Source organism: Protopterus annectens, chromosome 6.part0 (genome assembly GCF_019279795.1).
Source record: "Protopterus annectens isolate FY-2018-M chromosome 6.part0, PAN1.0, whole genome shotgun sequence".
In the NCBI taxonomy this organism is placed as follows: domain Eukaryota; kingdom Metazoa; phylum Chordata; order Ceratodontiformes; family Protopteridae; genus Protopterus; species Protopterus annectens.
The window spans coordinates 1,087,809,627-1,087,835,274 of record NC_056737.1 but is presented as its reverse complement, the minus strand read 5'-3'; positions in this window follow the sequence as shown (position 1 = coordinate 1,087,835,274).

Below are 25,648 nucleotides of genomic sequence, written 5' to 3'. Positions count from 1 at the left end.
TGTTCCATTACTTGGCTATTTTCCTTAGTTACAATAAACACTGTCAGTGTGCATACTGTTTTCTTATTTACTTCTGCAGTGATTACAGATATTGAAATAGGATAGCACAACACTCATTTGCTAAACAAACAATACAGTCTCAGAATGAAAACAGACTTTGCATGAGCAGTAAAGAAACAGCATGAAAACCCACATTCAAAGAAAATGTATCTGGCCAGTTGAGAATTAAGTTTACATTTGGGCTGTTTTCAAACCATAGGCTCCTTGCACACATTTGCTCACATGTATGCGTTCTTTGATTCACTTTCCTGATTGTATTAAATTATATTCCTTGTATAATATGGCACCACTTGTTAAAGTGTTTTTCAAATTTGTAGTTTTGAACATTCTTCCATTAAGCAATGAAACAAAATGTATGAACCAATAATGACAAAACTAGCCATTTCATTACATTTCAACCATAAAAGGCCACTCAAACATCTGTCATTACAATCCACCAATAGCAGTCAATAAGCACAATCTCTGCAGAAGTAAAAGTCATCCAAATAATTCCACATTAAAGAGATCGATAACTAATGAAGAAGTTGCTACTGGCAAACAACTTTATATTTCAGTGTTTCATCTACAGATTCAGTGCCTGCTGTCTTTGAAGAATTAATTGCCCGTGTTACATTAAAAAAATCGTTAAGCTGATAATATTGCAGTAGGTAATGACTGACAACAGGTTCACAGTTACTAAGCATCTCATACAAAGTATATAGAACCCCTATCCCGCCTTAAAATGCAGCAAACAATCCTCAATTGAAAGGGCACTGCAATATCAGCACTCCTGGCTGAAGTGTGATTCTCAAACAATCTGGAAATATATCGCTGATTGATAAGTATATTTTTTGGCATTTTAACCTTTCAGAGTTCTGCATTGTCTTAATTTTTCCCGACTGAATTATTTTTTTGCCTGACTGAATTATTTTATGTATTTTATGGCATCTGTTTCTCATCTGTCCTGAAACTGTTTTTCCCCCTCCCCCACCCTATTCTTGTGATGGTGGTGTTATAGTTGGTGGCTTTGCAATTGCCCACCCCTACTGTAAATTTGATCTGGGACATCCCTCCCAGTCTGGTGTTCACTCTACTTAATACAGAGAGAACATTTGAGAAGGCTAACCCACTTAGATTCTTAACCTTGAATTTTTCTTCTGCTCCTCCTTCCTCTCTCCTTACACTTTACCAAAAAAATGCACTTTATTTTGCTTTTGCCTCTTTTTAAAAGTACTCAATTGTATTTATTCTGCTGCATTTATTACTGCTTGGTAGTAGCTTGATTAAATTTTGACTATTGTGTTATTCTAAGCCTTTTGGTTTAAGCACTTGGGCTTCAGACCAGTTGTTTTACATTAAGAAGGTTTGTGGTCTGCACTGTTGTGGCAGGACAGGTAGCTTACATCTTTCTAAGTTGGGAATTGCTGATTGAAGGCTCAATGTTTGTTATTCTAAAAGTGTATTAGTTTTGGTTTAAGCACTTGGGCTTCAGGCCAGTTGTTTTTCATTAAGAAGGTTTGTGGTCTGCACTGTTGTGGCAGGACAGGTAGCTTACATCTTTCTAAGTTGGGAATTGCTGATTGAAGGTTCAGTGTCTGTTATTCTAAAAGTGTATTCATTCTGGTTTAAGCACTTGAGCTTCAGGCCAGATATTTTACATTAAGAAGGTTTGTGGTCTGCACTCTTTTGGGAGGAGAGGCTAGATTTTGCCCTTCTGAGCTGGGAATTTCCGGTTAAAGGATTATTCTGCCTGCTTATTTGAACTGTTTCTTTCTGAAATTGGTGTGCCTTGTTTGCTGTAGCATAGACTAGATTCAGGCATGCTGAATTTAGCTTTGTTTGTATAACTCGAGCACTAATCCAGGTCATGTAGTGGCAGGAGTGGGCAGTTAGAACTTGTCTGATTGAAGACTGCTGGAAAAGGGCTCAGTTTTGAGCTTTTTTGCAGGTTAATTGGGTAATTTGTTTAAATCAGTTTGCTCGTTTTCTATTGTTATATAAAAAAATTGCACTTTATTCATTTGCTTTTGCTGTATTTGTGTTTCTTCCTGTTTTATTGCATTTATTCTGCTGTATTTATTACTGCTTATTAGTAGCATGATTACATTGTAACTGTTATTCTAAGCCTTTAGTTGAAGCACTTGGGCTTCAGACCAGTTGTGTATTAGTTCTGGTTTAAGCACTTGGGCTTCGGACCAGTTATTTTACAATAAGAAGGTGTGGTCTGCACTCTTGTGGGAGGAGATGGTAGATTCTGCCCTTCTAAGCTAGGAGTTTCTGGTTAAAGGCTTATTGTGCCTGCTTATTTGAACTGCTTTTTTATGAAATTGGTACGCCTTGTTTGCTGTAGCATAGACTAAATTCACACTTGCTGAATCTAGCTTTGTTTGTATAACTTGAGCACTAATCCAGACCATCTTTTTTTGGAGAAGGTTCCCCTGCACCCTAGTGGCAAGATTGTGCAGTTAGAACTTGTCTGATCGAAGACTGCTGGAACGGGGCTCATCTTTTAGCTTTTTATTGGTTAATTGGTTAATTTGTTTAAATCAGTTTGCTCATTTGCTACTGTTATATTAAAAAAAAAATACACTTTATGCATCACCGCTTAGCTAGGGTTAAACTGTTCCCACTGCCATAAAGTCTGCTCTTCAAATTTTCCCTTAGAACTAGCCAGTTATTTTTTAGTTTTAGCACTCAAATCTGTTTCTTTGAGCTTAGCATTTGTTCAGAACTCGTTGTAAGCACTAAATAAGCTACAAATTACTGCAACACTCAACTTTCTTCACTTGTCTAGAGGAAAACAGTTTTTAGTACTTAATAAATAAGCACCTATCCAGGCATGTCTAATGGTCAGCTCCCAGTGTTTTCTCCTGTCTACCTGATGAATCTGGGTATCTTGGGGTAATGCAGCAATTGCCTCATGTACACAGACAACCCTCTCCTCATACCACCCAACACTACAACCTGTGAGAGATGCACTTATATAGCCAAACTGGAAGCAAAGCTCTCTTCACCCAAGACTGGACTAGACAGTCAAGAGGAGAAGGTAAACACTTGCACCACACCACACTCATTACATAGTCCCTCAAAACCTACACCACCAAAACACACACACACACACACACATAGCAACACAAAATACACACCTACATTTGCGGAGGCTCTCAATAAAAATCTGCTCAAGCAACAGAGACCTGCAAAGCAGAAACACATGCAACCGCCACCCCCCCCAACACAACTCAAATGACACATAGCCCAAAAACTCAGTGTGCCACTCAACCACAGCCCATAAGGCATAACAACGTACTAAACACTCTAGACATAGGTGACTCTATAGTCAGGCACACTGATGTTCCACTCACCAGGCTACACAAGGAGAAAGTTACTGTCAGCTGCCTGTCATGAGCCAGGATCTGCCACATAATGCACACACTTAGGTCACTCCACAACAAGTACAAATATGACTGTCATTGTCCATCTTGGTGTGAATGACCTGAGATGTACCTTCCTGGACTACATGAAAAGAGACATAGAGGAGCTCTCTGATCTTGCAGCCCAGGCAGGTATGACCCTAGCCCTGAGTAGCATCTTGCCATCACCCAGAATTATGCCACAGTTTGTTTGTGTCTTTCGGCTTTTCCCAGTTAGGGGTCGCCACAGCAGAACTCCGGTCCGCTAATGATTGGCAGTAGATTTTTACATGCTGGCTTGCCGGGCCTAACGCACAACCTTCAATGAAGGAACGCCCATTCACGCATGTCGCCTAACTGAGAATCGAATGGGCAACATCTAACTGTGAGGCAACAATGCTACCGCAGCACCACCACCGCAGTATCCAGAATTATACCACAGTACAAGGACAAAATGATTGACTTCAACAATTGGCTAAGCTTCTGGTGTCATTCTAAGCGGATCCAGTATCTGTCTGCCTGGGAAGACATGATTGACAGACCATGATGCTTTGCCAGAGATGGCCTACACCTATCGCCCTTGGGATTCCGGATACTGGCTAAGGCTAACTGGGAAAACTACTCACGTACCTACTGTTTTGCTCAACTGTTTCTGGAATTCATAAATTTCCAACACCTTGGATCAACTTATCCACACCCCCACCAGGGACAGCAATATCCTAGACCTGGTCATTAGCAACATGGGTGACTGATGTTCCATACCAGAGGTCAGTTCCTCGTTGGTCAGATCCAACCACAAGCTAATCACCCTAGACATCCACATCCTGCCCCCACCCCCTATTAGGGAAACCACTGTAAAAAAGTTCTCCAAAACCAACTTCACACTTCTTATGACAGAAGTGGCAAACTTCACGACGCCCATACAGACGGACAATAGAGGTACGACTGTTGAATCCTACACAAATTCACTTTATAAGCACTTACACGAGTGCATGGATCGTGCTATCCCTAACAGAACCAAGATGCTATCCTCCAAAAAAAGGAAGCCAATCTGGTGGTCCAAAGCCATAAACAAACTCTACAACAGAAGAAAGAAACTGTTGAAAAAAACAGTAAAATCCCATGATTGGAGGAACTCCCTGGTCGGCCTCAGTAAGAAGCTGAGATCCCTCATAAAATCCTCCAGAGCTAGTTAGAAAACAAAATCGCCACTGATTCCAAAAACAATCACAAAGCATTCTATAGCGATGTCAAGAATCACAATGGCAACACTCAGATCTGCTCTCAGTTACAGCACAATGGCACTAAATATACAGAACCAACTGATATTGCCAACATCCTGGCAGATAGGTTCAGTGCTAACTTTACCCCCCTCTCACCCCCTAAATGGCCCATCTCTATACCGGAAGAATGCAAAGTTCCTGTAATCACAGCTGCACAGGTAAGAACAACACTCTCCAAAACCAAGAACACAGCATCCATGGGACTTGACAACATCCCATACTGCGTTTTACACGAACTACAGAATGAACTGGCACCCCACCTAAGCACCATGTTCAATCATAGCCTCACCTCAGGCTTTGTGCCCACTGAATGGTGCACAGAAACGGTTATCCCACTCCACAAAGGGGGAGCCACCACGGGCCCCGGGAACTACCGCCCTATTAGCCTAACGAGCCTGGTCTGCAAGGCCATGGAATGTATCATTATGGAACTTATAAACAAAGACATTGGTAATCTCCATACTCTGGACCCCACCCAGTTCGGGTTTGTAAAAGGCAGATCATGTCTCCTAAACCTGATAGACTTCTTTGAAGCAGTCACCAAAGCCATAGACAAGGGTAAGGTGGTTCACACAGCCTATCTAGATCTCGCCAAGGCATTTGACACCATTCCCCACTTTGGAATTATAGATAAACTCACTAAACTAGGTATAAATCCCTATGTCACAAGATGGGTTGCCAACTGGCTTACTGACAGAACCCACACTGTGAAAGTGGCAGACTCCAAATCCGACTACTGACCAGTGACAAGTGGAGTACCACAGGGTTCAGTCCTGGGTCCTCTCCTGCCTGGTATCTACTTTTCTGAAATACAGGCTAACACATTAGGCCTTTGGCTAACGAAGTTTGCAGATGACTGCAAACTAGGAGCCATAATCAAAATTCCTAAAGATGTGGACATCCTACAAAAGGGCCTCACTGAGACAGATGCCTGGTGTCAAAGCCATGGCCTCAAGTTCAGTGCCAAAAAGTGCATTGTCATCCCCTTTGGTAAAAACTCTGTACCCATGAGCTACCACGTAGGTGGCAGTCTACTTAACACCGAAAGTGTGATAAGAGACCTTGGGACACAGGTGGACAGTAGTCTCTCCTTTGATAATCACATTTTCACAGTAGTCAGGAAATCCTTCTACATGGCACACCTCATCACAAAAGGTTTCTCATCCAGGAAAAAAGAAGTCATTATTCCACTCTACTCGTCACTCATTAGACCAATTATAGAGTATAATGCCCCTTTTGGTATGTACCTCACAAGACATCTACAACAACTTGAAAGGCTGCAGAAATACCTCACAAAGAGTATTACTGGCCTCAAACAGATGCCCTATGCAGACCGTCTCAAAAAACTCCAGCATTACTCTGTCACATATTGCCTACTCAGAGGTGATCTCTGCCTAACATACAAAGCTTTGTCAAACCCAGAGCTGTTGGACATGCTACACTTAAAGAAATCCCAATCCCTCCAAGCTACATGCTCTAGGGACCTAAACCTTGTCACATTATACCACACATTTCGGCCACAGAACATGGACCGAAACACAAACGGAAGGGGTGTATCCATATTCATCAAGGATACCTACACCTATAGGTTAGTGGCGCAGCATGATACCTCCGAGATCATCCATGTGCAACTAACATCAGGCAAATCTGCAATGCAAATTGTGGCCTGCTACAGATCACCCTCCATGACCCAGAACCACCACTCCGCCTTTCTGGAGACACTGGAAAACATGAAGGTCCTACCGAACACCCTGATATTGGGCAATTTCAATTACCCTACCATTAACTGGGAAAACTACTCAAGTACAAACTCCCAGGTCCAGCGCTTCCTGGAATTTATCAACTCAAATGCCCTGGATCAGCTGGTAAACTCCCCTACCAGAGGTGAAAACATATTGGACCTGGTCATCACCAACACGGGCGACAGGTGTTCCACACCAGAGGTCAACCCATCACTGGTTAGATCAGACCATAAACTAATCACTCTGGATGTCCACACCCCACCACCACCCCCAACTAAGGAAACCACAGTAAAAAACTGTTCTAAAGCAAACTTCACCATACTTAAGACAGAGGTGGTAAGTTTCACAGCCCCCATGCTAAAGGATAACGCTGCCCAAGATGCAGAAACCTTTACAAATGCACTCTATGAGCACCTACATGGATGCATGGATCGTGCCATCCCTAGCAAAACCAAGACTCGCTCCCCTAAGAGAAGGAAACCTGTTTGGTGGGCCCTTGCCATAAACAGGCTATACAATAGAAGGAGGAAACTAGTTCAGAAAAAAAGCAAATCCCAAGAAGGAAAGACATCCCTGATCAGTATCAGTAAGAGACTAAGGTCCCTCATAAAATCCTCCAAGGCTAACTTCGAAAGAAAAATAGCCAAGGATTCGAAAGATAACCACAAAGCCTTCTTTAGCTATGTCAAGAATCTAAGTGGCAACTCGCAGATATGCTCTGAGCTAGTGCAAAATAGCACAAAATATACTGAACCCACTGATATTGCCAACATCCTGGCAGATAGATTCAGTGCAAACTTCACCCCCCTCGCACCCCAAAAGGGCCCACAACAATACTGGAAAAGTGTAGTGTCCCGGGAATCACAGATGCACAGGTGAAAACAGCCCTTTCAAAAGGCAAAAGCACAGCATCAGTGGGGCCAGATGGTGTCCCAGGCTGCATCTTGCACAAACTACAGAAAGGACTAACCCCCCACCTAAACACACTGTTCAGCCTCAGCCTCTCCATAGGCTACGTTCCCATAGAATGGTGCACAGCAACGGTTATTCCGCTCCACAAAGGAGGGGCCACAACTGACCCTGGTAACTATCACCCCAAAAGCCTGACTAGCCTGGTCTGCAAGGCTATGGAGCGCATCACCATGGAACTCATTAACAAAGACATTGGGAACCTCCAAACACTTGACCCGACCCAGTTCGGCTTTGTTAAAGGCAGATCATGCCTACTAAACCTGGTTGACTTCTTTGAGACAGTCACCAAGGCCATAGATGAAGGGAAGGTAGTTCACACAGCCTACCTTGACCTCGCCAAAGCTTTTGACACCATTCCCCACTTGGGAATTATAGAAAAGTCCACCAGCCTGAACATAAACCCCTACGTCACGAGATGGGTTGCCAACTGGCTTGCAGACAGAACTCACAAGGTAAGAATAGTGGGCTCCAGGTCCGACTCTAAACCAGTCACAAGTGGTGTCCCACAAGGCTTGGTCCTGGGATCCCTACTGTTTGGCATATACTTCTCAGAAGTACAGGCAAACACAAGAGGACTATGGCTAACCATGTTCGCCGATGACTGCAAACTGGGAGCCATAATTGACTCTCCGGCTGACACAGACATTCTCCAAAAGGGCCTTACTGAGACGGACACCTGGTGTCAAAGTGATGGTCTCAAGCTAAATGCCAAAAAATGCATAGTCATCCCGTTTGGGGAAAACAAAACACCCATGAATTACCACATAGGTGGCAGCCCCCTTAATACAGAAGAGGTAATAAGAGATCTGGGGACCCAGGTAGATAGTAATATCTTCTTTGACAATCATATTGCCAAAGTAGTTAGGAAATCCTTCTATGTAGCCCATCTAATTAATAAAGGGTTCGCATCTAGAAATAAAGAGGTTATAGTGCCCCTCTACTCGTCACTCATCAGACCCATCATAGAGTACAATGCCCTGTTTGGGATGTACTTCAAAAGACACTTCCAACAGCTGGAAAGACCACAAAAGTACCTCACCAAGAGGATTACTGGTCTCAAACATATGTCCTATGCAGCCCGACTGGAAAAACTCCAGCTGTACTCAGTGGCATATCGCTTACTCAGAGGTGATCTCTGCCTGACTTACAAAGCCATGTCCAACTCAGAATTGATGGACATGCTCCACCTAAAGAAATCCAAGTCACTGCGAGCCACTCGCTCTAGTGAGCTAAACCTTGCCACAACAATAAATAGAACATGCTGGAGGGATAGATTCCTGTCACAGAGACTCCCCATGCTTTGGAACAAAATTCCTAACTACATTAGGCAGCGGCCCTCACTAACACTCTTCAAGAGAAACTTTGACGAGTGGATGGGTAACAGAAAATACACCCCTGGGATCACTTCAATGGCTCTTCTTGACAGAGGTTCAGTTAATTAATCAATGGGGCGGTGAAAGCTGACACACTCGGGCTAGGCTTATAAATGCCCTCAGGCATTTAGCTTAGTACCTACCTATGAACCACAATAAACAGAACATGGCTGAGGGATAGATTCCTGTCCCAGAGACTTCCCATACTCTGGAACAAACTACCTAAATATATCAAACAAAGCTCCTCATTAGCACTCTTCAAGAAAAATCTTGATGATTGGATGGGAAATAGGAAATTCACCCTGGGGATCACCTGTGTGGCTCTGCTCGACAGGGGCACAGGAAAATAATTTCCGTGGGCGGCAAAAGCCAGGGTACCTTTTTGGCTAGGCTTATATAGGCCCTAGGGTCAATAGCCTAGTACGTACCTATCTATGTGATGGGCATGAATGTTTGAGAATTGATGAAAGCTCAACAATAAAACATGAACAAATGCAAATAAAACTTAGTAAGGAATGTTTTAGAAGACATAAATTAGTGCTGAAAACAGCGTTGATATCTAGGAAAAAATTCAAGCTAAAAAACAATTTGCTGCTCCTGTCCTAACTTACAATTTTGGAGTGATTTACTGGCCCCAAAATGTGTTGGACAGATTAGACAGGAAAACAAGAAGGACACTTCATGCTCACCAAATCATTTATAAAAATCAGTGTGTACCAAGATTATATATTCCTCATTCCGAAGGAGGTATGGGTCTCCTTGAAACTGATTACATGTATAGATCTGCAGTCATGGGACTCCACACATATCTGCTGATCTCACAAGATCCAAACTTAGTGTAAGTTTTGAAACATGAGGAGAGTAGATCTAAGATTACTTCCCTGCTTAGTCTGGCAGAAGCATATCGCCGTCAAGCAGGAATGGAAATCAGATGGCACAGTGGTGCAGCGGTAGTGTTGTTGCCTCACAGCAAGAGGTTTTCTGGTTCAATTCTCGGCTGGGGTGCCTTCTGTGTGGAGTCTGCATGTCCTCCCCGCATTCGTGTGGGTTTCCTCCAGATGCTCCGGTTTCCTCCCACGTCAGAAAGACATGCGTCTGGAGCTTTTCTCCCCAGGCCTCTAGCTGAAAATTGGTTTTGTTCCAAGTCGGACATTCTCAGTAAACAAATGTTAAATAAATAAATAAATAAATAGATAAAAATCAGGCAGCAACTGAATGTGCCAAAAACAAAAGAAAGAATGTAAGGTGAAAGATATGATGAGAAGGCAAGAAATGTGGAAAATGCATAAATAGAGTTGCAAGTATAGAAAATTTCTGGAAGAACCTCATGTTGATCAGGATCAAATGCAGGAATGGTTAAGGAGAGGTGAATTGAAACCAAGAGATGAAATGTTAATATTGGCAGCCCAAGACAGTGGACTACATACATATTTGTTTACAAAGGCCATTGAACATGTGGGAGAAACAGACAAATGTAGGTTTTGTAAAACAGAATTGGAAACAGTCGCACACCTCATTGCTGATTGTGTTAGACTAATGGCAGAAGGATTGTATACTGAAAGACATAATAATGTAGCAAGACTGTTGCACTGGGTATTGTGCAAACATTATGGTATTGAAGTGGCTGAAAAACACTGAAACATGAGCCACAAAGCATCGTACAAAATGATGAAGTCTAGATCACATGGGATCACCCATTACCAACAGTTCAAAAGACTGATGCGAGAAAAATCAGATATAGTGGCCCAAAAAAGAAAAGACGACAAAAGTAGCATTGATCATTGAAATCCCTACACCCAGTGACTACAGTGTCTTGCGTACAGAGAGACACAAAGTCATAACATATCAAGATTTGCAGGCAGAAATTAGAGCAATGTGGAAGAAAGATAACCAGACAGTTCCAATAGTAGTAGGAGTAATGGGTCTTATAAAAATTAATCTACAGTCGTATTTAGATATGTTACAAATACATATAACTCCATATGAATTGCAGAAGGAGTCATTACTGGGCACATTGCGGGTTCTGCAAAGAGCACTTTTGGCTGACATCAAAGACTGAAACAATACTAATTACATGAACTTTAATTGTACTTTGACTTAGTAATGGGGTCCATTCCCATCATGGTATTAAAAACCCAAAAGATTTGGAGAAATTAAAAAATGTGGGAGTAGAATCCACAGCCTTCTACTCCAAAGGCAATTATGCTACTAACACTGCTTTCAAATTCTACAGCACAAACATTGACTCCCATTTGCTAAACAAAACAGTTAGTTGCACCATTGGAAACACTTAGCATGAGCAACAGAAAACATGTCTTCCTTTGAAGCACAATTTTATGAAAATGAGCTGAAACTCATAATCAATTGAAAATGCACTGAAACTCATAATTCCTTGGAAATGTACTGAAACAAACTCACAATTCCTTCAGCAGTCTGGAAGTTGGTGTAGAGGACTCAGGCTCTTATCTCCTGTAACCAAGTTACAGGGTCAAGCCTGATCAAGTTAATTGACTTACCTGCCCCCCTCTAACTAGGGCATTACATGCAATACCTCCATACGTCTCAACCTCGTAGTATAAGAAATCTGGACAAAGACTAAAATAATGGGGGAAGGCCCAAAAATAGGGACAGATTTTAAATATTGTTCTTATAGACTTAGAAAGTTGCTAGAATAACATTTGCCTTGGCATGCATTTTCTGAAGGAAATGATATTTGAAACTCAAATGTATTGCATTATTTAGTTATTTCAATCTTCAGTGATTTGCCAGAAAGCCACACATTTTATGAGGAACGTGCCAAAAATATGAAGCATAAATCTGAACATTCTACAAAAATTTGGACAGTTGAGAGGTATGCATACCTCTTGCTCTCTTAGAGCAAGAAATCTGGACAAAGTCTGAAATAATGAGGATGTTATGGCCCAAAAATATGGACAGATTTTAAATATTGCTGTTTTTAACGTAGAAAGTTGCTTGAATAACAGGATTTGTGTTTGCATGCATTTTCTAAAGGATATGAAGTCTGAAACTCATGCAGGTCATTATTTAGTGACTTCATTCCTCTGTGATTTGCTAGAAATCCACAATGTCAGTGGCACAACAGGTAGCACACTCACCTTTGGTACAAAAGGCTGGGGGTTCTATTCCCACACCAAGTAGATCAATTGCTGACACTGCAGTGCAGTGTAAGAGGGGTGCTGCACTGAGTGTGTCATCCTTAGAATGAGATGTTGAGGACCTATTTGTCTGAGTTGGTGGTAGCTCAGAAGTTAGTATTATTTATTTATTTATTATTTATTTATTTCCAGTTTGATAACCGGGGAAGTCCACTGGGCCCGAAAGCCCGTTTTCAGTGGAGGCCCGGGGAGAAAAGCTCCATGATAATACATTACACACAAAAACACAGCAGAACAGATCTAAACTAATACACACAAAAACACACTCTGTTCTAATAGCATAATACTTTAACAATTTCCAAACAAGAATGAGGTGCATTGGGCACTATACATAAGAAAAAGATATATTAGTGCAACTGTGAATGTTAGTAAAGTAGGAAAGGAAAGGAAATTATAGATAGAGTTTGAATGCAAGAGCAGGGATGCATGGGAGAAACGAATAAGAAGCAAAGAAATTAAAAGAGAGGTGTCAGAAGAGGATAGAAAAAGAACAGATAACTAATGTTCAAAATGTGGTTGAGTCCAGGAGACCACCTTGAGAAAAAAGTCAAAAGATTTAAGGTGAGAGTAAGCATAGCACTTGAAGGAAAATAAAGGGTTTATTCAGGGAGGAAGGAGGAGATAATGAAGAAGAGAGGGGAGCTAGGGAGAGAGTCAGAAGAAGGGGAACCAGGGGGGTGGGATGGAACTAGGATAAATAGAGATCTAGGTAGGAAGTATACAATTACATTTCCAATTTTGGAAAAGGTGAGAATGAAGAAGAGATTTAAAGTGTTCATAGTTTGTAGTGGCTCTTAGAAGGGAAGGAAGTGAGTTCCATTTTTTTGCTGTAGTATAGGAAAGTAGGAGTTGGCCAGGGGGTCGTTTGGGTTTGTAAACTGAAATAAGATTTTGGTGGCTAGATCTTAGGGGCCTTGGAGGATTGTATATGGTGAAGGTATTAGATAATGCAGGGCAAGCAGTGGGTTTAAAGATTAGTTTGTGTGCAGTAGTAAGTTGGAGGAAATTGAGTTGATTAGGGAGTTCTAGCCATTGAAGACTACGGTGGCAGATGTAGTGGTGTGTAGAATGAGTGGAGTTAGTAGCGAATTTGGCAATTTTGTAATAGCAACTTTCAAGTTTTGTGGAGATAGAAGTGGAGAGATTGGATAGAAGAGGAACACCATACAGTAGAGAAGGGAGAAGGAAGGTAGTGGCGAGAGTTTGTCTTGAAGATAGAGTAAGAAAGTTTGCATTTCTATAAAGCATACCGAGCTTCTGATGAGTTTTCTTTATGTTTAGTTGAATATGATTATTAAATTTCAGGTGTTCATCAATGGTTACTCCGAGTAATTTAGCACTACTAACAACTTCTATTGAGGACTGGGAGGACTGGAAATTATGAAGGATGACTTATCAGGAGTCAGAGCTTTTGAGGGGGAGAAGAGAATGATGTGGGATTTATTGGCATTGAGGGAAAGATGATTTTGAAGCATCCAATTTTCTATGGTTGTGAAGGCCAATTGGGTTTTGGCTTGGAGCTCGGGAAGGTTGGGTGCAGAGCAGATAACAGTGGAGTCATCTGCGTATTGTACTATTTGAGCAAGAGGAATAGAAGAGTGGAGATCATTGATAAAGATGTTAAAGAGCAAAGGCCCGAGAATAGAACCCTGAGGGACTCCGGTAGGGGTAGGTAGGAATTTTGAGGTACCAGTATTCCATTTCACAGCTTGGGATCTATCAGAGAGATAACTTCTGAACCAAGAAAGAGAGTTGTGGGAGAGATTAAGGTTAGAGAGGTGGTTGAGAAGGAGAGTGTGGGATATAGTGTCGAAGGCCTTAGAAAGGTCAAGAAGAACAGTGGAGACAATTTTTCCAGAGTCACGGGCTTGGTTGACAATTTCTAGGAAGGAATGAAGAGCGGTTATGGTACTGTGGCCAGGCGAAACCCATGTTGTGTGGGAGTGAGGAGATGGTTATCGAAAAGGTAGGAAATGAGTTGCTGGTGTATGCATTTTCAAGAATTTTCGAGACTGGGGAAAGAATTGCTATTGGGCGGAAGTTAGAGATGGTGTTATTTTTGCCTCCTTTATGGAGGGGCAGAATGTGGGCAGCTCTCCAAAGTTTGGGAACATAAGATTCTTGGATGGATCTATTGATGAGAATGCTGATAGGTATGGCGATGCCATTTGCTGCGAGCTTGAGAAAGAGTGATGGAATGTTGTCAGGGCATTGGAGCATGGTTTGAGTTTGAAGAAGTTGTTTGATACTGGTGGTAGACACGGGATGTAGAATGAAAGTGGGAGGTGGGTTATGAGAGTTGGAGTGAGGGATGGGTGTAGAAGGATGCTTTGGGTTAGGGGTAGGGGTGGAAGAGGAGAAGGATTTAGTCAGTTCAGCTATTGAGCCAGTAAAAAACGAGTTAAAGAGAGTTGCTATTTCAGTGTCAGTCTTATTATTGTCTGGACAGGGATTGGATTTTGTACCTGGATGTAAAAGTGAATTGATGGAATTCCAGAATTTTTTGGGATTATTTGTGAGGGAGGACTGAAGTTTGCCGTAGTAAGATTTCTTATCCTTTATAATAAGTTTTTTAGCAAGATTGCGGAGTTGCTTAAATTGCAGTAAAGAGGCTGGGTTTTTATTTTTGTTGTATAGTTTCCATGTTTTGTTCCTTTGTCGCATTAGAGTTTTAGTGTCTTTAGTTAGCCAAGGGGCAGAGTTGAACTTTATCCTTTTTGTACGGGGAGGGGCTTGGGAATCTAGGATTTTAAGGAAGGTAGTATTGAAGAGTTCTAGGGCTTCATCTAGGGGAAGGGTGTTTAGTGAATCCCAGTTTGTTAGTTGAAGGGTTTCTGAAAATACAGAAGGATTAAAATTAGTTAGGTTGCGAGAGTGGGCATATTGTTGTTGGTGTGGAGCTGTTGGGTTTTGGTTAATAAAGGCTGGGAGATGATCACTTAATGAGTCTGGTAAGGTACCTGAGTTGGAGATATTGTTAGGGTGGCTGACTAGGATCCAGTCCAAGATGGACCCTGGAGGGTTGGTTTTGTTAGGTCTGGTAATGTCGTTTATTAGTTGAGTAAAATTATAAAGATTGATAGACTGAAGGGGAGTATTGTTATTAATATTATTCCAATCAATATTTACATCACCTAGAATGAAAGTTTCCTGTTTAATATTGTTTGAGGCCCAACAGAGAATATTCTCTAGGGTGGAGGAGTTGTCTCCAGGAGGGATATAGATGGTTATAATACAGATACTTTTGAAGTTGTTTATTTTGAGGATTCCTATGACTAGTTCTGCATTATTAAAGTTGGGAATGGTATTTTGGTATGGGCTAAGATTTAGCAGGCAGTTGTAGACTAAGGCTACACCACCACCTTTTGTTTAGGCGATCGGACCTAAGTGCTTGGTAGCCAGGTGGTAAAATTTCAGAGTTACAAGTTTGAGGTTTTAGCCAGGTTTCTGTTACTGCTACTATGTCAGGTTCAGTTATATTTAGCCAGGCATGAAAGTTTGTTATTTTGTTATTAATACTCTGGGTATTAATGGTAATAAATTTAAGGTATTTATTATTGTGCCTATTTGTGGGGGTAGTGGGAGAGAGAATGTTAGTTGGTGTTGGCCCAGGGTTAGGATGGACATCTCCTGCAAGAGCAAGACAAGAGAAGGAGTAGAGGAGTTGAAACCTAGAATTGCGGAGTAAAGTAAAAGGGAGATGTAATTTACATTTGAAAGTGGGAGACTTTTTGTAGAGTGTATGGTGTTTTAGTTTAAAGTAATGAAATGGATTAGTTTGAAGGAGGGAGGGGGATATCAAATAAAAATGGAGGGATGAAGGATGTGGAAGGGAGATAGTGGAGGATGAGTGGGGTGAAAAAGAGGCGAGTAGTGTAGTATTGGAATAAGAAGATGCATTATACAGAATGGTGAGAATGAAAAGACATGTAAATGAGGTGAGATAGTGTGGAGGAGTCATGGAGGAGTAGTGTAGGATAGATATTGGAAGATAGGGTAGTGGTAGGCTATTTAACAGCAGGAAATAGCTCTGTGGAAGGAAACAGTTCAATAATGATCCAGTTAACTGTCAACAGTAATGAAATAGCAGCAAACTCAGCGTGAGCAATAAAAGTACAAACAATTCTATAGCAGATATCTCAGTAAGTAGAAGTGTGAGTGCAACAAAGAAAATGTGATGCAATAGTCAACCAAATAAGATCAGTAAAAATGCAAAAATATAATAAAAAGATAGTTGCTAATCCCAACAGAAAAAAGTATAACCCAATGGGTACAATCCTGTGCACAGAGCCCTGAAAATTAAACAGGTTTGAAAAGCATCACCCTATCAGTTAATATAATGAGGGACAAAACCAACTGTCATCATAGAAGCAAACTTCACATTCAGACATAAGAATGATTTTCATATAACATTATATAACAGACAGTTGAGCATATCAAATTGTCAAGGAATATTGCACTACTAGAACATATTATTAAATTACTCACATAACATTCAAATATACCAAATACTAAATGGGAAGTGAACCCAATAAATGTAACTGCTCAATCTATTTAGAAGGCATTAGTCAATAAACGGCAGTATATTGAACAAGCCCATAAAGTATTGAGCCTAAATAATAATATTTACAAAATGATAAATTTGTAAATATATCCTGAACCAGCACAATGTAACTAAATCATTAATAGGCCTGGGAATATAATCCCAACAGCAATAAATCATGAGAACGTTTAAAAAATAATAATGCTATGATAGACAAGTAAGGCATGCCCTTAATGCTCCTAAAAGTTGGCTCTGACATTCATCATGTATACCGAGCATTAAACAGTTCCTTGCTGGATTCCAGTAAACCAAAGAAATGTTATTGGTTGAAAAATGTCACAAATTGTCCAAACCCAGTCACAATGAAGGGCTCATTTTACAAGAAACACACAAACTGTGACAAAATTGTCCCGACAAAAAAAGAGAGACCAAAAGTATGTTGTTAGGTATATATCCAAATGATAGGAACAACCAAAACTGTCCCCCAGTTCAGCAAATGGAAAAACTTAGGCCCAGACCAAGTCACAGGTGATATTCTTGAAGCCAATACACGAAAAATGTCCCCAAAGGAAAATGAATGAACAACCTCCAAGACATGGTATCACACACCAAATGAAAAAAATCCTAAAGCTTATCATTTAGGGCTAGCATGCATTAATAAGGTAGAGCAGGGTTCCCTGACCCTACACCTTACCTTAGAAAAACCCTTTCCATAGCTGTCCTACTATACAAGATATTTAAACTTACACAACACACATGAACACACACAACACTGCATCTGTCCTCTTATATAACACTTACTCTAAACCATACACGCCTAATTGTCTCATGACACTAAATATTTTCCCTTACCTAAACCTAACTTACTTATATTCACACACCTAGCCAGAGGTTATATACATTAAAAGTGTTTTTGCATGGAACAAGGCTGCCTATGCCCTCATAATCCTGCTATGTGTATATACTAAATTGGACACTGCTGTACCTAATAGAAAAGAGAATTATCTAAGCTGCAAAAGTTTCATAATTAGTACAAATTCCCATCTTATCTTATTTACGTTTTACTATATACAAGAATTTCACTTATGGTCATCGAACATACAATGCACTCTCTCAGCAGAATGGCTATTTTAAATTCAGAGCGTGGAATGTATTTACATCCGCGCTGGCATGTGCGCGTGCGTGTGTGTGTGTGTGTGTGTGTGTGTGTGTGTGTGTGTGTGTGTGTGTGTGTGTGTGTGTGTGAGAGAGAGACACACACACATGGCCCTCCTTAAAGGAGAAGACGCTGCCACCACAGATGAAAACACATTCCAAACATGCGAGCAGAATTGTTATTTTCGAAAAAAAAATTTCTTTTTTTTTTTCTGCCTTCAGGTTGTGTGGGTTAACAAAAAGTGGGAGGCGCTTGCTCCTGCGCCAAGGCCTAAATCCGCCACTGATACAAGTAAAGGTACAGAAAATAGGCAAAAGGGGGCTGAAATTTACTGGAGAAAACTGTCAAAAGAACCAAGTTTTTTTGAGCAAATAACTAGAGAGGGAAAAGGTAAAACAGTAGCATGAGGCCAAAAAAAATGTTGGACTGCAGGTTAGAGACTGCCTTTCCTATGAGGGATTGATATCAGAGTATAGGCAAAGGGAAAGTGATATGGGAGTCCTAAGTGAATACCTTCTCTGGTAGAGCTTTTAGTTAAATCTAGAAAAAAAAGCAGCTGTTAAAAAAGGGATAATTATAGGACATATAAAAGGTTTTATTTTATTTTATTTGTTTTCTATGGTAGAGCATTGATCTCCATGGCCCATTTTCAGACTCAGCATGGGAGCGGTGTCTGGTTAAGTGACTTGCTCAGATTCACACACTTAGGCAATGGAAGCTGAGGGGAATCAAACCTTTCACCACTGGATCACAGGAATCAGCTCATTACCTCTCTTTAATCATCTAAGCCACCTGCCAGACTGTTGCATCATGATAAGATAAGAATAAATCAGAGAAGGTTAAAAAAAATCAGGAAGAGAGACTGGAAAAGCACTTTACAAGGGAACAATGGAAGGACATATGCATGACTCCCGTGTATGCAACAAAGTCCTGAAAGTTTAGGATTTTTGCTTTGAAGTGTTTGCATAGATACTTTATACCCCAAGTAGACTTTACAGATTTTTTCCTCAGGTAAATAGCAAAAGCTAGATGGGTGATGGGAAAAAGAAAGGTGAGTGGGAGCACCTCCTTCCATTCTTCTGGTCCTGACATGTTAGGGGCAATACCAGTTACAGGCTTACTGGGCAGTACTAGTTACAGAATTATTGAAGCAACTAGTGCATCTGATTATGTTACAGACATTAACCTGCAGTATGTTTCTTTCTTGTCCTGTTTAACTTTGTAGCTGAGGGTACAAAGCACCTGGATGACACATTCACACCAGATAGTTTTACGGATGTCTATTTGTGTTTTTATACATAAGTTTGTTTTACACTTCCTGGCTTCTGTAGTCTTCACCACGAGCACTTACTGTCAGAAACTCTATCTCGTTGCATCACTCCTTGGTCTCTATAAAATAAAGGACTAAGGTGCATGATAGACTCCATTAGTTAGCCAGTGTCTCTCCATCACGGCTTATACCCATAAGAATGTCTGACTGCTATAAAGGTTAAACCATGGGACAGATAGCCACCTTTAGCTAATATGTCATTCATCTGCATAATTCCACTGGCAGTCATGCTCACATCTGGACATCTTTTGTTATGGTGACTATATTCACACAGCTCTATTGTTCTAATTAATGGTCTGGGAAAAGTGCCTCTGCAGGATTAAAAGGACTGAAAGCCATAATGCAGGCAATTGTTTTAATGTGCAGTACTCACCCTGCTTTCTACCTTATAACCTCATGAATTAAGAGTTTATTACTTACATCTTGGGAAATGTGTAGGAGAAATCCACATGGCAAGCTGTTGCAGTTCCTTTTTGGGATTTAAGTGAAATAGATAAAAAGATCTTTGGTTGATCAAGTTCGTTCAAATTTATTAAGGTGCTTTACATTCCAAAGAACCATTGCAATATAAAACAATTAGAATAATAAAACATAAAACACAAATCATAAGCATCGCAAGCATAATAAGGCATATCTAGTTAATGATATGATCTCTCTCCAGTGGCTGGTGAGGACATGAAAGTTGTAGGTGATGGAGTGGATAGTACGCTTAGATGGATGAATTAACTTATGCAGGAATTAGCAGTTAAGGGAGAAATGTTTAAGGACTGCTGCAGTGCTCTACAACCTTTCTCAAAAAACAGACTAGACAAATAGAGCAAGTTGCTGGTAAGCAAACATTTAAAAAACAGTGGCAGTGAGGTTCTAAAAAAGAAAGGAGAACCCCCCCCCCCCACCACCACCACATACACACAAAGCAAAGGATAGCTTAATTAGTCTGAATGACTATCTAAAAGTCTACCCTCCCCCTTACCAGCCTGGCAAACCTTTAATCCTTCCAGAATGAATGAACCTCCAATTCTCGCTTTGGCAACATATAGTTACAGACAAGGGCCAGGCATGGTCAGTAGATGTGTGTGTATAGCATTATACTGGGGTCAGGACAACCTGTTCACTGCTGACACCAATATTGGCACATTAGGAGTAAACTGAGGGACCAGTCTCCGACTAGGTCTATTGCCAGATGGTGGATAGGTGGGCAAGTAGCAGCTGGGAGTTAAAGTGAAAAATTTAAGGTTAGGAACTTTGGTGGGGGCATCTAGTGAAAACATACATGTTTGGATGTAGAAACACAGGAAAAACAAATGAGGTTAAGGACTGGTAGGTTGTAATCACCCCTACACCGAATTCTGCAATGTGCTGCAAAGTGAAAGGAAAGTGGTGTAAGCCAACAGGATGCCACGGTACATAGTTTGAGTACTTTTCCTAGAGATGCTTATGTCATACTTCTATTACACAGCCTTAGTAAGGCCACATCTAAAGTACTGTGTCCTGCTCTAGTGGCCAAGCAGAAGAAAGAAGGTTATACTTCTAGCAAACATGTAATGCAAAGTTAACAGAACAACCAAGAATAATGGTGGTCTAGTATGAAATCAGTTTTAGGTAGCTGGGCATGTACAGAACAGAAAGAGGGATATGGCTTGGACATGTGAGGATGCCTGTGGCAGTGGAGAAGTTGAAAAGAAAGAACTAATGAGCTAAATGGTGCATATATGGTAAATCCAAGAAAGATGTTTCAGGACAGATTGAAGGACATGCCACTATATAAATAGGGTAATGGGGCCCTGGAATGCATTGCCTTAGGCAAAACTGCATTGTATAGCAGAGGGGTTCAGAGATGATTGGAACAGAGCTTTAGGGGTTTGGAGGTTAATTCTGTCCTCTGGTCATGGTCTGTTTCAAGTCTGCATGTTCTTACTCTCTAAAACAGTCTGATTGGTTACTTGTGGCCAGGTCTTGAATGAAAAGGATGCATGAAGGACCATATCACTTAAATATTTAACAGATAAATAAATTGATTTGAAGTATCCAAAATGCCTTATATTAAATCAATCCCTCTATGCATTCCTGGGAGCATTATAACTGATTAATGAGAGATTTAGCAAAAGGCAATTAACCAAATCTGTATTGCTGATTCAGCCAGTCACCAACCACAGGCTTATGAAGGTATAACCTACACTGAGGTCCTATGACCTCAGAGTAGATTATATTCTGTCGATGGAGGTATGGGGATGTCTACCCCATGCAGGAAGAGTCGAGGACCTGTCATTCCAAATCTTTAGTTAAACAGAGTTCAGTGACACAAATTTGATAAATCAGGATGTCCATCATATTAATCGCTGTTGCAGTAGCCATAGCTATACAGGTTATAGCCTTTAAAAGATCATAACAGCCAACCAGCTTCCAAAGCTTTGATGATTCCTTCCATGCATCAAAACATGCTTAAACCATCATTCAGCTCAAACTGAAATGAAGAAAATAAGTGGTTTGGGTACCAAGCTCTTTGACGTTTTTTGCCGCTGAAAGGGCTTCTCTTATGGGCTTTCAATGATCGATGGTTGGCTATTGCTTTCCACTGTTGGGCAGATAAGCTCCCTTGAGGAAAAGCCTTTCACTTGCTTTTATGACTGAAACTGATTTTTTTTCTGTCAAATTAATTACTTTGTTCTAGAAAAAATTTTTTATAGATTGTCACATGGCTTTTAATGACTTTTAAAAAGGAGCTTTACTTTTATGGGAAAAAGTTGTTAAAACTAATTTAAAACTACTTTTTCCTTGGTAAATGTTGTGTTACTTTACTTTTGGATGTTGGGATAAGCATTTAAGGTGCTTTTCACTCTTTTTTGGTGAAAAAAGTGACTTTTCATTACCTACCTGTTTTATTGACTATTGCTGCCAGTCTTTCTTAGGAATCGAGCAACTTTTTTGGTTTTAACATGGAACAACCTCTCAGTTCCTTAGTTCTTCCTTCTATCAGCCATAAAGAAGAAAATAAATAAACATCCTTTGTCACCACAGCAGGTTGCTTAAGTGCCTCAGCCAGAGTTTGGTGACTCTGCTGTGGCCATTTCTCATTCCTCAGGCCATTCATCTTTTTTCTTGGCTTCCACTGGTGTATTCCCTACACCTAACATGGACTGGAGGTTAGACATGTCCTCTGTGGCAGGTGGAGTTCCCTTGGTGGGCAAGGGAGAACCAGTATTGCTGGTTCTGACAGAAGAAGCATGTAGTACTGCTCTGCCTAGCTAGACTGGAATGTCTGTCCCTAGGGAGGCATTGTCTGTCAAAAGTGGGTATGTTTCTTCAGAAATTCCTGTCAAAAAGAAGAAAAAACTTAAGACGTGTCTTCTACTGTTTTGGTTACCCTGGACAGGAGTGATTTATTGGGCTTAGCTCAGGATTTAGTTCAGGCTCTTGACCCTTCCAGTTTGTTTCTGGTAAGAGAAAAAGAGATTCTTCATTTTTCTGAAGAGTTTCAAGATTCTGAGCCACAAAATGATTCTGAAGGGACAAATTCTGTCTTTAGTCCTTGTGTTTCTGATTCAGATTCTGATGGGAGTGTGGCTTCTGCCAGTCCCATTGAAGAATTCTCTTTTTCCAAAACTTTCCAGAATTAATCACTTGTTTCAAGATGTTCCACTGTCACTGAAGTGCTATGATTTATTGCAATTGTATTTTCCTGAACCTGCTCCAGTTCCTCCTGTTTTTTTCTACACTTGAGGATGTATTGGTCAAAGCCTGTAACTTGCCTGACAGCCAGACCACTGCCCTCAAGAAAGCAGATGGATTGTATATGTTCCTCTTACCCCATTTTCCAATCAGAAATAAAAGCACATTTCAAGCCTCTAGGAAAATGCAACTGCTATCTGTCTAATCATATAGCTTAACCTTTTCCTACTGATTCTACTTTTCAGTGTGATTTTTTCAGCATCCCAGTTCTAATTTTCACCCTGTATGTAATGCATGTAATATTTTGTCAGTCACTCTGTATATAATGTCATTTATCTATTACATTTACCCTGCACTGAGAGTGAATTTGGTCCAGTGGGATCAGTGCTCTACCCCAGTTAACAAATTCAAAATAAAATAAAATAGAATGCCTTTGCCTTATAGATTTTTATCTTCTAATCCCAGATCAGACTCAGCAGTTATTTCTCTAATGAACCCAGTTACTACTAAACATCTGGTTAATATCATTCCCTCCCTTCTAAGAATGAGAATGCTTTTGATAGATTTGGCGGGGAAAGTGTTTTCTTCTACAATACTTATTTTTAGAATTCTCATCTGTCAAGCTCATATGTTAAAGTTTATGCTTGCCTCTTTGGAGAACTCGAGGAATATTTTGGCATTTGTTTCCTCCTCTATGGGAAAAAAAAAACATCTTTGTGTAACCCGATTGCTTCAGTATCTCAAGTGGCTCCCCACTGTTTGAAATGTGCTTATGATTCTGCTTGTGTTGTACTTAAAAAAAAAACTTCCAGGGGTGTATTTGAATTTTCCCTTAGACAGAGAGTTCGTTTTTGGACAATCTGCTGCCACGCTTCTTAAAAACTGTGATGAGAGAGGTCAGCTGATCAAGGAATTTCTCAGATTTTTCAGCCTTCCTTCTCCAAGTATGTCAAGGGGGTTAATGCCTCTTCTGCAACCTGTTTCAAAAGGGAGAATAAACAACTATAGCAAGCTGCTGGTAAGCAAACATTTAAAAAGCAATGGCAGGGAGGTTCCACAAAGAAAAGAAGACATCCACAGAACAAAAGACAGTTTAATAAGTCTGAATGATTATCTAAAGGACTGCACTCCCACTTCAGCAAATTTTTAATCCTCCCAGAATATCTGAACCTCCAGTTTTCTCTTTGGAAGCAGATAGTTACAAATAGTTGGGGTCTGAAACCAATTTACTTTTCTTTGATTTTGAGTGGGGAGTGTGTTTGCTCAAACAAATTTTCTTCAGTACGTTTGGAGCAATCCTTGTATGTACTCAAATGACAGTTCTGTGCATTTGTGTAGGTGCTACTATTTTGATCTCTGGGGGGATTAAGGTGACATAGCAGACTCTGATTCAAAAATATTTTTGCTTTAGACATTTCTACAATGGCTGCTTGTTCATTAGCTCATACCTTCACAAATGTTACTGCTGGACCATGGCTTCAGGAGTCAGGTCTCCCTTGCTACCACAGTTCTTCCGTGTCTACCTCCTGCCACCTTTTTTTAGCACTTGGTTTTCTTCCCAAATTTAGACCATCTGAGGAGGATCCTCATTTTTGTTTTGTTATAAAAAGCAATATTTATTGACCAAAACCAAGTTCAATACACAGAACAAAGAATACAGCTTCAAAACTATGTACATTGCAGTATCCCTTCTCAAATGATTTGACAATGTTGCAGTAATATCACCATATCCCCCTTTCAGACTTCAAAATAAGGACAGTCAGTAATTTATTACTGAGCAGTCTAGTGTAATTTGGCATGGCTTTGTTTTGATCCCTATCAGTCTGCCTTATTTTAACCCACTCACCTCCACACTTGATATTTAGCCATTACTTCTCTCATTATCCACCAGGGTTCATACCTCTCTGTACTGTTTCATTAATGAAACTACAATATGGGGAGAAGTAAAAGAAAATGCATCCCAAGCATCCATCCTCACTTATACTTCCCTTTGATTCTGACCCCACTTCTTGCAGCAGTAGTATTTTAGTAACCTATTTCCCTAACACCACCTCCCTTGTATACTAAGTTAACGCACCATGTAGTATTTTAGTAATCTATTTCACTAATACCATCCCTGTGTATACTAAGTTAATGCAGCATGTAGTATTTTAGTAACCTATTTCCCTAACACCACCTCCCTTGTATACTAAGTTAACGCACCATGTAGTATTTTAGTAACCTATTTCACTAATACTACCCCTGTGTATACTAAGTTAATGCACCATGTAGTATTTTAGTAATCTATTTCACTAATACCACCCCATGCAGCATGTAGTATTTTAGTAACCTATTTCCCTAACACCACCTCCCTTGTATACTAAGTTAACGCAGCATGTAGTATTTTAGTAATCTATTTCACTAATACTACCCCTGTGTATACTAAGTTAACGCGGCATGTAGTATTTTAGTAACCTATTTCCCTAACACCACCTCCCTTGTATACTAAGTTAACGCAGCATGTAGTATTTTAGTAATCTATTTCACTAATACTACCCCTGTGTATACTAAGTTAACGCGGCATGTAGTATTTTAGTAACATATTTCCCCTAACACCATCTTCCTTGTATACTAAGTTAACGCAGCATGTAGTATTTTAGTAACCTATTTCCCCTAACACTATCCTCCTTGTATATTTCGCTATCACTCTGTATAAGCATCAGTTGTTTTATGTACTCTGTAAACAACTAAATTACTGACCATGGAAATTCCCATTGTCTTACCCTTGATAACATGATCATAGAACCTAAAGATTCAGTCTACCTATATATCATATAATACTGATACCATAGATCTTTGTTTCACGTGGTCCTCACAGATGACCCATTAACTCACATCTCACTTTAGACTACACTGGTATTTGACTATTTGACCTTAACCCTAGTGCATTACCCTTATAAGTGGTAATTTGCTGAT